Genomic DNA, 13,781 nt, shown 5'->3' on the forward strand with positions numbered 1-13,781 from the left:
CTGAAGATAGGAAGGCAATCTATTATTAAGATGTAAAAGTTGGACATGGCTACACTACAGGTAAATTCCTATATAGAACCTCCATCGCAAACACAAAATACTGTCCAGGGAAGCAGAACCAGGCTATATTAGAAAAATTAATTTCAAGCAGTTTCCATCTGTTCATTGCAAAAGCAATTTGTCTTGCAGCCACTACATTGAGATAGAGAACATTTGTCTTTGTTCTGAAAATGTAACGTAACAGTGAAAAGCAAGGGGCATGCCAAAGGCCAGACTGAAGTGATCATGGGTTTGCCAGATAGGTCAGAGCTAGGATTGTCTGCCAGTTACTGACCTGAAGCCTTTGTACTTGGTCCCACTGGGATGAAGGTAATTTTCACCATAACAACTCCTGTGGTGCTGATAACACCAACATTTCAGATACTGCTGAACAGTGTTTGTGCAGCATGAAAGCATTGTCTGCTCACTCTTATCCCCAGTGAATGGAGTGTGTCAGAGGTAGGGAGAGGACACAGCTAGGCATATGACCCAAATTGACCAAAGATTTTCCATGGCCTACAGTGTCATGTTCAGTGATTAAAAAGTGTTAAGTTTCAAGGAGTTAAGTATCTATAGCTTGGGAACTGATGTGGCATCAGTCTAGCATGGAAGGTGGTTAGTGATTGTCCTTGTATCATGAGCTCTGTTTTTTGGTTTTTTTTTCTTTATATCTTCTTCCACTTTTCCATTGCCTGTTAAACTGTTCTCACCTGGACCCATGAACTTTCTGGGGTTTGCTCTTTTAAAATTGCTCTTTCCTTTTATCTTTCCCCATAAAACTGTCTTTGGGGGTGGGGAAGGGAGCAAGTGTCTGTGTGGTGCTTTGGTGACCACAATAGCTTAGCTTAACTCATATAAATATGAGTTTTCAGAACAACTCTCTAGCTGTATGTTTAAAACCCATGAATTAATGGAATTGAAGCTTTCTGTAGAAGAGTTTTGTGCTCTAAAGTCCATGGAAGCAGGGAGCATTTACCAGGCTTGGAAGTTTTACTGCCAATTTGTGGATTTCATGTTTCATGGAAGGCTGGCCTTCCTTTGTCCTAAGAGAAAGCTGGAAATGTGAGGAAAACTGCAAAACCGTGATTTTGAATATCAAATAGTGAAAATATTTGCCTGGCTTAGCTGCCAGAAAAGTAATTCTCAGTAATTCCATGCCCACAAAAAACTGATTAGGGAAGTAGAAAATTTATATGTTCACTCCCCATTGATCCTTCAATAAGAAGCTGCACTAGTGTCCTTACAGCCAGTGCATCTCTGCTTTGAATTATCTGAATGCAGGGTAAAGTCCTATACTTGCTAAGGATTGAATATAGAGAGCACAGACACAAATATTATGCAGGGACTGGCTGGGATGGAGTTAATTTTCTTCCAGCTGCTTCTCTGTTTTGGATTTGTGACTAAAGCAGTGGTGTTAACACAGTGTTGTGGCATGGCTTGTATGGCATTGGGGCTTTCTCTTTTCCCAACTCTGCCTCAGCAGAAGGTTGGGGCAGCATGAGATATTGGGAGAGGATGTAACCAGGACAGTTGACCCAAAATGACTAAAGGAATATCCTATGCCATAGAATACCATGGGTGGGGAGGGTTTGGGGGTTTTTTTGAATGTAGACATTGCTTGGAGACTAACCAGGTGTCAGTATCAGTGTGCTTGTGGGAGGTGACTCGCTTCTTCACATCATTTGCTTTTGTTTTATTCTTGTTTATTGTTGTTCTCTTTCTTCTTCCTTGTTCCTTCCCATTTTAAACTATTTTTAGCTCAACCCCTTGAATTTCATTGCTTTTGTTCTTCCTATTCTCTCCTTGTCTGAAAATGGTGGATAAAGTGGCTGTGTGGGGCTGACATGCTGACCAGTGTTAACCCACAACACATCCTAAAATAATAGTCATCTGTGGCACCTGCCAGGCAGAACTCACACAGGACCTGATTTTTCACTCATATGCACGAAGGTACTAATGGCTTAAATGTTTGTTGTGTAAGGCCTCAAAACAGAAAAGAGGCATTGAGGCTTCTGAGAAGGAGAATGACACAGATGGATCCTATAATATTTAGATAAAATAATTTTTTGATATCTGGCAAATCTTATATTGTGTATCTATAGAACTGCTTTTATGCAGGTGCTTCCTGATCCAGTTGGCATGCAGCCATCAATCTGTTCACCCCAGAAAAGAGTCTCATTTGAAACCTTGCCTATTGAATTATGACTAGTATCTCCACAATGACACATTTTGAAAAAGTTGTGGCAGGATGTCCCCCTGCCCTAGGAGGGCCTGTTACCTATCAGCTGATGCAGTAGCTCAGGGCATCTTCCCCCTCACAAGCATTTGCTAATTGCTGAAATAACTCAATCAGGACAGCTTGTCTTGTAGCAAGTTATTTTGGCACCATGGAGGTGACATGCCCAGCTAACAATAAACATCTTGCCTTGAAAGCAAGATTGTAGGAAGAAAAGCTTGAATTTCTGACTGACAGGCACTTAACTTTACAAACTATAAAAGCTACACCATACTTTCACAAAGCAGACATCTTCTACACATTCCTTGGAAATTTGTGGGGATCTCTCCTCAAGGTTTGAGATGCCTGTCTTGAGTTAGTCTCTGGAGGGTTGAGTGAAAGGTCTCTGTGTACCCCATCATCAATTTGGTGGTAAGTTACATTGACTCCTAATCTATACTATTTCTTTGCTAGCCGTTATTTGGTACCTTGATGTCATGCATTGTTTTATGTAATCTATTAGTAGTTCTTTTGTTTTATCCTGTATAGTAAGAAATTCTGTGTAGGACTTTTTTCTGTTAATCTACTGTTAATGATAGTCTATTTAATAACTCATTTTATGATAAACCTGAGCTACCATTCTTGAGAACATGTGAGCCAGAGCAATTTAGGTGCAGGTCACCTAAGCAGAGCTGCTGTGAAAAATCTGAGCCTAAGGCAGGGTTTGTTCAAAGCTCTCACTTGATCCATAACACAAGTATATGAAAAAGGACATACATTTCAAAAGGCACCAAGACATTTACATTGTTAAAAGGTTTCAATATTTTTTTACCTCTTGGACAGAAGGATCATGTATCAATAACAATGGAAAAAACTAGCTTGGATTTAAAAAAAAAAAAATTCTTTATAACTTAATAGAAAACTTTAATGTTGAACTTGAGCAAATGCTGTAACTTACCTGTTTTTTTCCAGTTCTGTGGAGAAGCCAGTGATATGTACATTGCAATACTGCCTTAGTATAGCAATGTATAATAAGCATTTCTCAGTTATTGATAGCATTAGTGTTACAAAGCCATTAACACATTACCTGGGGTGCACTATCCCAAAAAATACTGAAACATGACTACTTCCCACTTGGGAAAGCTGAGACATCACCTTAGTTTTTCTCTACTTGATTTAATGACATTTGAATGCATATAACACTGGTGTGTATATATATATGTACATAAAATGTGCATTTTGATACTATTGAGAAGAGATAGAATAAAAAGTTTACCAAAGACTACAGACAGTGATCATGGAAATACAGTTTTGGAGCAACAAACACAAATCTGTTAATATGAATGATTACCTTCGTATAACGAATTAGGGTTACCTGGACATTTACCAGACAGTGTTAAATATAACCTTGGGATAGTTACATGACATGTAAATGAATTACAGCATAAACAAGTGATGCTGCATGAATTTTTGATTGGATTCAAGATCAAAATATGCAAAAGCAATCAGAACCAAGCTGGATGTTATTCAGCAGATCCTGCTCTGGTTTTTAATCATAGGTTTGGAATTGAGCATCTTGAACATTCCAAACTTGTGGTAAAGTTAGAGTTTTTTCTTTATGAAAATCAAAAATTATCAATGGCCTCTAGCCTGAAAGATGCATCTTCTTCTATCCCTTCCTGTGTCAGCTGAGCTCAACTGACAAACTTAGATTCAATCTACTCCAGTATCTAGAAGATATGGAGATGTTAGCAAGGTCTTTTCAGCTTTGGTCTTGTTCCTCTGTCACAGTGGCATGTACATCTATAAAATCACATCTTTCTGTTTACTTGCTTATATTTATTGTCCACACCCACTCAGCTGACATACGCTTTTACCAGCCACTCTTGATAAAACAGCTTGAGCTAGAAATCAACGCTGATATGAAAACTCATAAGACCAGCTTCAAATTCACTCTGTTGAGAGCAAATCCATTTTCTTTTAATGAAGGCACATCTGCTTACAGAAGTGATGAATGTGGCAATGAGACAAGACATAAGCATGTGTTTATCTGTAAGTATGTGCTTAAATTTCCAAGCACTCTCAGGCTTAAAGTGTGTGTTCATTTGAGCTGAGGATTCTATTGCGGGTTCCAATAATGGTAAAGAAAGCTGCTAAACTGATGATGCAATAGGAGCTGAGATGGCAACAACTATGTGTGTGTCATCTTATAAAACAGATACTTTTCCCCTTGCTGTGCTTGTAAATGCCATGACAGAAGAGAACATGGCTTTCCAGGTGTCCTGGGGTGACTTTATGATACTGGTATCCCCAATCGTCTGGTTTATGTTATATATTAAGTTCTGCACCTTTAAGACTGGCTTTGGGAGCAAGAGAGGGGGAAGAAGAAGCGCGCAGTTTGTGTTAAGGAAAAACATCACTCCCACACATCCCGCTCCTGGACTGTGGTGTCTGCAGCACGGACAGACAGCGGGACAGAGCTTCTCTCTGGCTTTTAGTTAGTTTTAGCTAGCTGAGGCAGAGGAGTTCCCTGGACCTTTGTTTGGTTTTTTTTTCCCAATTTTCTTGGATCTGTGCAAGCCTGCTCTGGACTGAACACCCAGCCAAACCCCGGGAGCTCACGCCTGTGGCCCACCGGGGCCTGGGCCTCGGCACTTTCCAGCGCCGGAGGGACTGATAAGAACCTGAGCGAGCCGAGCTACACCACATGAAAAGGACTTTTCTTCCTAGACTTGCCATCCCATCGAACAGCGAGAGGTTTTATTATTTAATATTACTCAATTTCTGTTAAATAAACAGCTTTTTCCACTTCTCTCTAAGGAATTTTTTTTCTTTTCCCGGACCAGTTAGTGGGGAGGGGCATTTCCCTGGGGAAATCCCCATTTGGAGTTTTCCTTCCTAATTTGCCCTAAACTAAGACACCAGGTTATTTATTTTTTTGTTATTGTTATTTTATTGTTTGTTTATTGTTAGGATTCATGAAGCAGGTGTGGATAATCACAATAGTTTCCATGGGTTTTTGGTATTTCAGCAGGTGTTTATGGACAAGGTTAGCCTGATGACTGATTTTTTAAGAGTATAAGGAAGTCTAGGGAAGGAACTTGAATCACTAGAAAAGGGGATCAGTGTCTGTCAGATTTCTTCAGAGCTTCCAAGCAATGTTGTATACTTTTGACTATTGCACCAGTATGAAGAGGGTGCTTCTCCCTGTGGAGGTAGCACTGAAAGAACAAGATGAAATGCTCTTGTACTCATCATTACTTCAGGTGGAATTGAAGAATAACTGGTTTCAGGCAGTGAAGGCTGTGACTGAAAAGCATGTAGCATCATGCAGTTTGAGCTAAATTACATCCATGCTATGAATTAAGTATAGACTTCATTGTGCTTTTTGCCCAGGCATGTTCAGCAAATGCACTTCTTTAGTAAGGCAGTACAAAGATGCTATATTAGGCTGACCTCAACAATACTGGAAGGAGAAAATGTGAGCCTGAATCATGAATTAACTTAGGTGAGCTGTTTCCTTTACATGTTCTAGAAGGGCTGGATGTGTTCATACCAAGGGTAAGTCACATAGAGCTGTACAAAGCTTTAGTCTTTCAGAAAATGTTGTGTGTGTTATGCAGTCTTGATTTTTTTCAGGTTGCCCAACAGTATTTTTCCTGGAAAGAGAATGTTTGCTGTGAGCCAGACCTCCTCATGTCCATCTCCTTCCAAGGTGGGCGAAGCCCATTCTCTCTGCACATTCTTTTTCCATCTTTTGCATTTGAATGTTGCCTGGCTACTGTCTTGTGATTTTTGTTTTAATCACTGCTTTTTCCTTCTTAATTGTTATTGCACCATACATTGTGAAATGTTGATAGGTTTGGAAGTCACTGTATGCATAATAAGATACTTTATATTTTGCATTTTAATAGTATAAGTATTTTCTTATGGTATCTTTTCTATTACATATTACACAGAATGATTTGTTGTTACAATGTACTCCTTGCATTTTAGAATATCATGTGCTGGATTAAACGTGACTCTGATGATGTGACAAATACCTTTGTCATGGTTTCTTATACATTTATACCCCTCACCAGGTGACATATTCTGTTGAATGAACTCTGAAATGGTACCTTTTCTATCAGCACACTTCTGCTTGAGAATGTATTTCTGCTTTGAGCATTACAACTGTTCATGAAGAAAGGACTGGATTAACTTTATCATATCCACAATGAGTAAAGAAAATACATGCATGCTGAATACTTTAGTTATAGTTGTGCATAATAAATTGTTTGTTGTTTCATGAGTTATCCCAAAATACAAGTTATAGTACAGATAACAAATAAAAGCTTAAATTGTCTAAAAGTAATAACTTAGGTAGCACTGCATGTGTAAACAAAGAACACTTATACTTACACTAAATATCAAGAAGAATTTTTTTTTTTCCCCACTTGGGGAGTCTTTTAACTTTTCTTATTTCCAATGTGGCTTAATTTTCTGCAACCTGCAACACAATGATGCTCTGGCATCATTATATTTCAGTTTTTTTCTACTGTTATGTCCATGGCCTTACATATCCGTCATTTAATTTGCCCCAACACTTCAGATGTTAGATGTAAGCTGGGATATTTATCTGGCTATCACAATTTGGAAGAGTCGCTCAGATTGCTTGGGCAATGCTCTTCCAGAGGTGGACAGAGGCCTTCAGTCTGATTCAGTTGTTCCCTTCATTCTCCCCTCTGTGAACAGTTGTTACAGAAGTTTAGAAAAAGACATGTATTGCACACACACACAGACACAGTCCTGGACAACTGCTGGACAAATAACACTACATCACTTCATACCCTTCAGATAAATTGTAATAAACCCATGGCAACTCCTGTTAGAGAAGGTGAGTTACTACACTGAAATACACAATACATCTAGAAAGATTGTCTTAGCCATGGAGATATCATAGAAGTGTTGGAACTGATCTGGACTCAACCTATAAAGGACATGCAGATGTCCTGTAGGCTATCATTGAGGTGAGTACCATAGAACAAGAGAAAAAGAAATTATTTCATTACTGAAATGCATAGTTATAAATGTCATGATTTTTTGCAGGCTGAAGCAAGCATTCAGCTAGGTTTAATATGCTATATCAATACAGGTTATATCAATACAAATTATGCTTGTATGGATTGCAGGCTCTAATTCTAAAGGAAAGGGCTCATGTAGGACTGGCCTAACTTGCTGTTAAGGGGAGACTAAAATTCATTTGCTGTAATTAAATGATACAAGTTTTATTTTAAAAGAAAATAAAGACACAGGTGATAAGTGCTCCAGCTTTTTGCAGGGCAAGCTGATCCATGCAATCTAGTTCCATTCACACAGGACTAGATTGATATCAATTGTACAATGTGATCTTTGTTGCCAAAATCTTATATGAAGCCTATTAATGCCTACTCTGGTCAAAGGAAAAATAGCATAGGTCATTGAAGAAAATAAAATGCATAGAAGTAGTGTGACTAACGTGTAATAATTTTGCCAGTCATGGGAAAAATGTGATTAACAATACACCATGCATGCTCTAAGATTACCACAGGCACTAAGGGTTGGACATAAGCTTGCCTATGAAGAGGGAAGCTGAAATAACCATTCCAAACACAACCTAAACCATGAAAGTAGAGCTGGAGGTCCTGGCCAGAATACCTCTTAAGAATAAGGTATCCCAAATGAACAATGCAGCCATAAATAAGCTAACAACATTTGGAAGATTCAGGAAGAGAAGACAGGAAAATAAAATGTATAGTGATGACATTTTCATGGTCTCACATTTTATGGACCTCCAACATTACTTCCTTGATTTATAAGTTGGGGTTTTTCAATGCAAACATATGGAATCTGGTAGAAAAAATAAAGATGGTATTAGAATGCAGCTCCTTCTGTGTCACAGAGGAAGAAGTATTAATCAGAACTACACAATAACTGCAAACAGCTGAGAATACCCATAAATATGGTTGAGACACAGAGCTTTCTGTGCAACCTCAGAGGCATATTGAAATGACAAAATGGAGAAATAATTGCCAAACTGGTGATGACCATCACTGTTCATCATGCTTTGCATAGCAATGAGTATGCTGAATGCCCTTCCCTATGCCAGCTACCTGGGTGAGCTATTGAGATTTTGCTAACGTTGCAGGTAAATGAGGGTCAGAGGGCAAAAGTGTTTGGGGTAAGGGCTTCTTTCTCTTTCATCACTGTAAACAGTATCATTCACACTCACAGTGACATTCACAGTCACAAGGAATTAATTCATAGAGAACATTTTAGCAATGAACACCTCGGGTGATTATTTACTTATTGCAGGAACCACGTGTGGATGAAGCCATCTTGTCTGGGTATTAATCAGAGGTTATTGTTAGTTGGGAGGGACCCACAATCGTGAAAGTGGTGGAAGATTTGAAAACTTCTACAAAGGGTGTTTGTCCCTGAGAGTCCACGGCATTTTAGGAGGAGTGTGGCAGAGGGAATAAATAACCTGTAGCCCAAGATATGATTTCTTCTGAATTAGAAATAAAAGGTCATGGAAGTTCCTATCATGAAAGGAACAAGAAAATTAAATCTTTTGACCATTTTTTTTTTTTTTTAACTACTGTTTTTTCTTCAGGACCAGTTTTAACGTTGCTTCAATCAGACATTTTGAGATGCTGACACTAAATTTCTCTTCACAGACAGATGTCTGAGTGAACTGTTAGTTTTTTGGTTTTCCAGAGTACAGCTCACTTTCAAATTAAGAAGCTGAGAGCATTCTCTATTTTCACATGGTCCATGTTGATAATTACGGGCAGCTGCATAGTCCAAAGAGAGTTCCTGAAAGGACCATTCTTCAGGGCTGTTAATCTGTTGGCATGGCTTCTTGGGTATAGAAGGTGTATTTTAGGACATTTGTTAGCAGTGACTTCCCTAAGAGCTTGTTACAAGACAGAAAGTGATACTGCAAAATATCCTTAATGATCGATTCCCCCTCTTTTTAAAAATCAGCTTGGATTTCTATATAAATAGATAAGCGCTCTGCTATTGATTTGCATTTACATAATTTCCATCCAATGTGTTTTTTAATGTAGTTTTGGCTTCATGGGGCTCAAAATAACAGAACACAAAAATCACATATCTTTATGCAGAATATGTTAATATACTCACTTTATCAACCTGTTTTTCAGAATATATTTATGCCATTCAAGTGATTTATTTCAAAGCTAAGGTCTGGTCTGTCTAGGAACTTGCTAAAATGGGTGAACTTGACTCTACTCAGCTTAGACCAGATCTTTGTGGTTTTCTTGTCTTGATGTAAAACCTTGTGAATTAATTCAGAGTGTTAAACACAGAGCACTACATAGGAAGGGCAGCTGAAAAGCTCACAAGTGCATTATTATGCGTAAGAACTTCCACCATAAAATTATATGATACATGGTGCCACCAGGAAACATGGTAAATTAGTCTAATTTAATGGCATTCTGTTACAAATTGGAAAATTAAGAAATTAATCTAAACCAATCAGTCCAAAGCACACAGGGGTGTGTACTCATATGCGTATGGGAGCATATAATGTGCTTGAGAGTAGGAAGACACATTGGATGAGTCATCAAATGATGTTTCTGCTGACAAGCAGAAACATTATTTGACATCTTAGATGGAGCCCTAATACTTCATGACTTTGTATAAAGACTCTGGATGCAGTTTTTATAAACAGCAAAATTTGTGTATGGTGAACCACCTGCCATCTTCTTATCAAAAAGTTGTCTTTTTTATTCATTTATTCCTGACAAAGATAAAACTTTAAATAAGAGCTTCCATTCTACTTTCAATGCAGTACTCTTCTAATGAATGAAACACAAAATAACTAGTCATTATTTCCTTTCTCTTAGTCTACCATTGTCTTACACAATGTATAGGCTGTACATGAAAAAAAAAAATAGTGGTACTGCTGTTCTGCAGTGGCTAAGAGAGAAAATGGAGAGGAAGAGGCTTTTTAGACAATTCCCATCATAACTCTAATAGTATGTTATAGTAAAAGGGGTATGTCTGCTATTAGTGGACAGTTAGACTAATCAGCATGAGGTTTTTGCCTGTCAGCTAGGCAGTGTACCGTGGGATTTTAAAATTGAAGTTTTTAGAACTAAACTCTCCTAATAATCCGAACATGTAAGTTCTAACACTACATCAATGAAGTTGATTTATGTATGAATAGAAGGCCAGCATACACACCTGAAGTAAACTGTGAGAAATCTAGGCTGCTGTGTGTAGGTAGAGGAGACACACTGAGGCTGGAAAAAGCCAGAAGATTAACTTCCACAGTTTATTTCTCTTCTTCTCCCCAAGTTTAGTCCTAACAGCCTGAAAATAAAACCTTTGGGAAAGAGCACAAATGCAATTCTGAAAAGCAAAATAAGGGCTTTAGAGATCAGAGATGAAGTTGTCATTGAAAGCAAAGAAATAGGCAGCTGAGGACATTACAACATTCCTGGTGGCTGAATTATAAACTCTTGAAAGTCTTTCCACACCTTGAAAGTGATGCAGAAGTCAGTTTAACAGGAAACGGAGATACACATTTTTAAAACAATAGCTAGACTGAGGTCTGGATTCTCTTAAGTGTTAGGCTGACACTGCCCCTCAGGACTGCCTGGTCTATGGCCATGTTTGTGCTCGGAGAGTTCTTCTATTCACAAGGCTTTGTTAGGCCACAAAAAGCCAGCACTTCTACTTAAAACTTTATTAAGCTACTTCAGCCCAGTTAGCTATCAGGCTATTTGCTATGGAAAAGACATTTACATAGTGTTTGTACTGTAGGAAAATAATACTCCTAACTGAAATAAGGAAAAGAATAACTTGTGTCAGTAGAATTTATTGATGTGAGGGCTAATAAGATGACTTTCTGTAACTAATCATCCCATTCTTTTCCCATGGACAGCTTAGCTGTGCCAAACACCACTGAGCTGTTTGTAAAGCAGCTCCTGAATCACTAGCAGTGGCAGCCCAAATAATTCAATTATTTTGAAGTAAAATTATAACCTTTTATTTCCAAGACAAATTGAACTGCACTGTGGTGTTTCAGACGCAACCTAAGCCTCTGTGTCAAAGGTCCATTACACTCAATGCTTTTTCTAAAATGCATTGAACAACTCTTGTGTCACCCAGAAATAATCTTTTTCTCTGTGTTTCAGTTTCTCTGTGTTTCTACTGTCCAAGTAGAAACCCCAGTGCCAATACCCTGAAATAATCAGCACGGGTGACATTGCCAGGTTTTGCAAGGTGATACTGCATTCCCAGGGGGGTTGATAAAGGGGATGATTCACATTCAAATACACCCTAACAGTCTGGAGAGTATTTTCCTGACATTTTAGCAGGGTCACATGTGACACTTCTTTAAATTTGCCTTCTCTAGCTGCTAAAATCATACAAATATATCCATTTTGTAATGGGCTTTATCTCTTCCTTCCCACCACTTCAAGATGTGACTGAGTATGTTGGAAAAGCTGGTGTAAGTGAAACAAAGAACTTTTTCACCAGGCAGGGCTGTCGTCATCTCTGATGGAAGTAGGTTTTGCTGTGTGAAAGACTTGCCTACATTTGAGGTTGATTCAAGTTTTTTTCAGTGTGCCCTTGCCTTCTTACAATATTGCTATTTATTTGTAGGCATAGCTGTAAGAAAGGTCCTTCAACCTTTACTGTCATGATGTAAGTCTAAATGCTGGATGAACAAAGCTGTTGGGAAGGGATCAATCTGCCAACAGCCAAAGGTCAATGCCTGGGTGTAAACTACAGAAATAAAATCAATCCACCATAACCTAAATCCTTCAAAGATACAGGCAAAATGCCAAGATGGGTCACCCACAGTGCCAAAGTACAGGTTGCAGTGGCCATCAGCCAAGTGAAACAGCACATCTTGCAGACCAACAAGCCTATACCATGCAAGTGTCACGTATCTCCTACAGAGATGCTCAGGTAGTGTCACTAAATTCCCTAAAGATCATGAGTCATGTGAAATGGACAAGGTGGGAAGCAAACCCATAATTGTCCCCATGTTACCTAGTAAATACATACATAGATGCCCATCACACCTATGGCAGTGTATCTGGCTGAGTGCACACATCAGAGCTCAGCAGCAATGCCAGCTCCTGCTACTGAGAATGAGCCTGTCGTGAATCCTAGTGCATATAGCCTTGAAAGAGAGCCTTACCAAGCTTACTTTTCCATGACACCATCCTGCCTAGCCTTGCTCTACCCTGTCCTAAAGTTTGCCCTTTGCTCTCAGGGGCTTATCAGCATGATCTGCACATCTGGAGTATAGAGGAACCGTACTCCAGATGTCTGCTGCCTGCACTGTCAATGGCCCACTGAAGTTTTTGTTATCTATCTGGGCTAACTGGGCCAGACAGAGCAAACAAAGAGCATGATGGAGGATGATGAGTGACTCTGCACAGGAAAGGAGTGTCCTGGTCCCAGCCACAGCCCATGCCAGGAGAGGACTATCCGAGACGGCCATTCCCGAGACCTCACCGTGCTCTCCACCAGGCTCTGCCATAGCATCTCTGGGATTAATTCCTTCCCACTCTGATGAGGCAGAGGAAGGCAAATCATACACTGAGAATAGACCTGCATGTCAAGACAGTAGAATAATTAAAAAGATGTTTTTAAAAGACAGACAAAGCACTGGATGTTGTTGATAGACGAACAGGATTTTTCAGGGATTGGTGTGCAAACCTGGTGTGCAAGGATTGGTGTGTAATCCTGGTGTGAAAGATAAGCGTCTAAGACAGAGATGTTGAGCAGATGGCCTTCTCCTTTTTAGGAATAGATGCACTTTGGTGTTTTATAAACTTCATGAAAGGAAAATCAGGGCAACACAAAGCTATTTTTTCCTACTTAGCAGCTGGAAGTAAGGTGAATTTATCAGTGGTGTCCCTTCTGAACAATAGCATCCCACAAAGAGAAAAGGCAAACAAGTAATCCAGCACAGAATGGCATGGTTGAAATCATCTCTGTCTTGTTTTGTGCAGCTGGAAGAACAAACTTCTTGGTACAAGGCAGGTGCAATTCAGTCTTTGTGCTGACTCACACTTGGCAATTAGCTGAGGAAAAACCGCAAAATCTGATTAATTATTTGTTAATAATTGGGATTTTATGTGTGTGTGCATGTGTGTGTGCATGCACATGGACAGCTGCAGCTCAGTGGGACTGAGAAACTAGGGTGGACAGCATTTAGAGCAAAAGTGAGGACTTTACTGGCTAACCCACCAGTGCCTCTTTTCTTGTCTTTCTCCCCCTTTCCGCTCTTCCATATACTCCCCACATAGCATCTTTATCAATGTTTAAGTGTTCAGATACGATTTAATGCACACAATCCTTTCCTGCCCATCTACAAAAGAACTTGTTTCATTGCAGTGGAAAGTTACAATGCTTGTTACATCTCTGTCTAAAAGCAAGTATTTTATCCTCACTCATATGATCATCATAAAGTAGAAAATGAAAATTCCAAAATCAAAAAACTGTAGCAGAGCTT

This window comes from Pseudopodoces humilis, chromosome 4 (assembly GCF_049639895.1).
Source record: "Pseudopodoces humilis isolate 2021_Gansu_Grassland_sample_001 chromosome 4, ASM4963989v1, whole genome shotgun sequence".
Lineage (NCBI taxonomy): Eukaryota > Metazoa > Chordata > Aves > Passeriformes > Paridae > Pseudopodoces > Pseudopodoces humilis.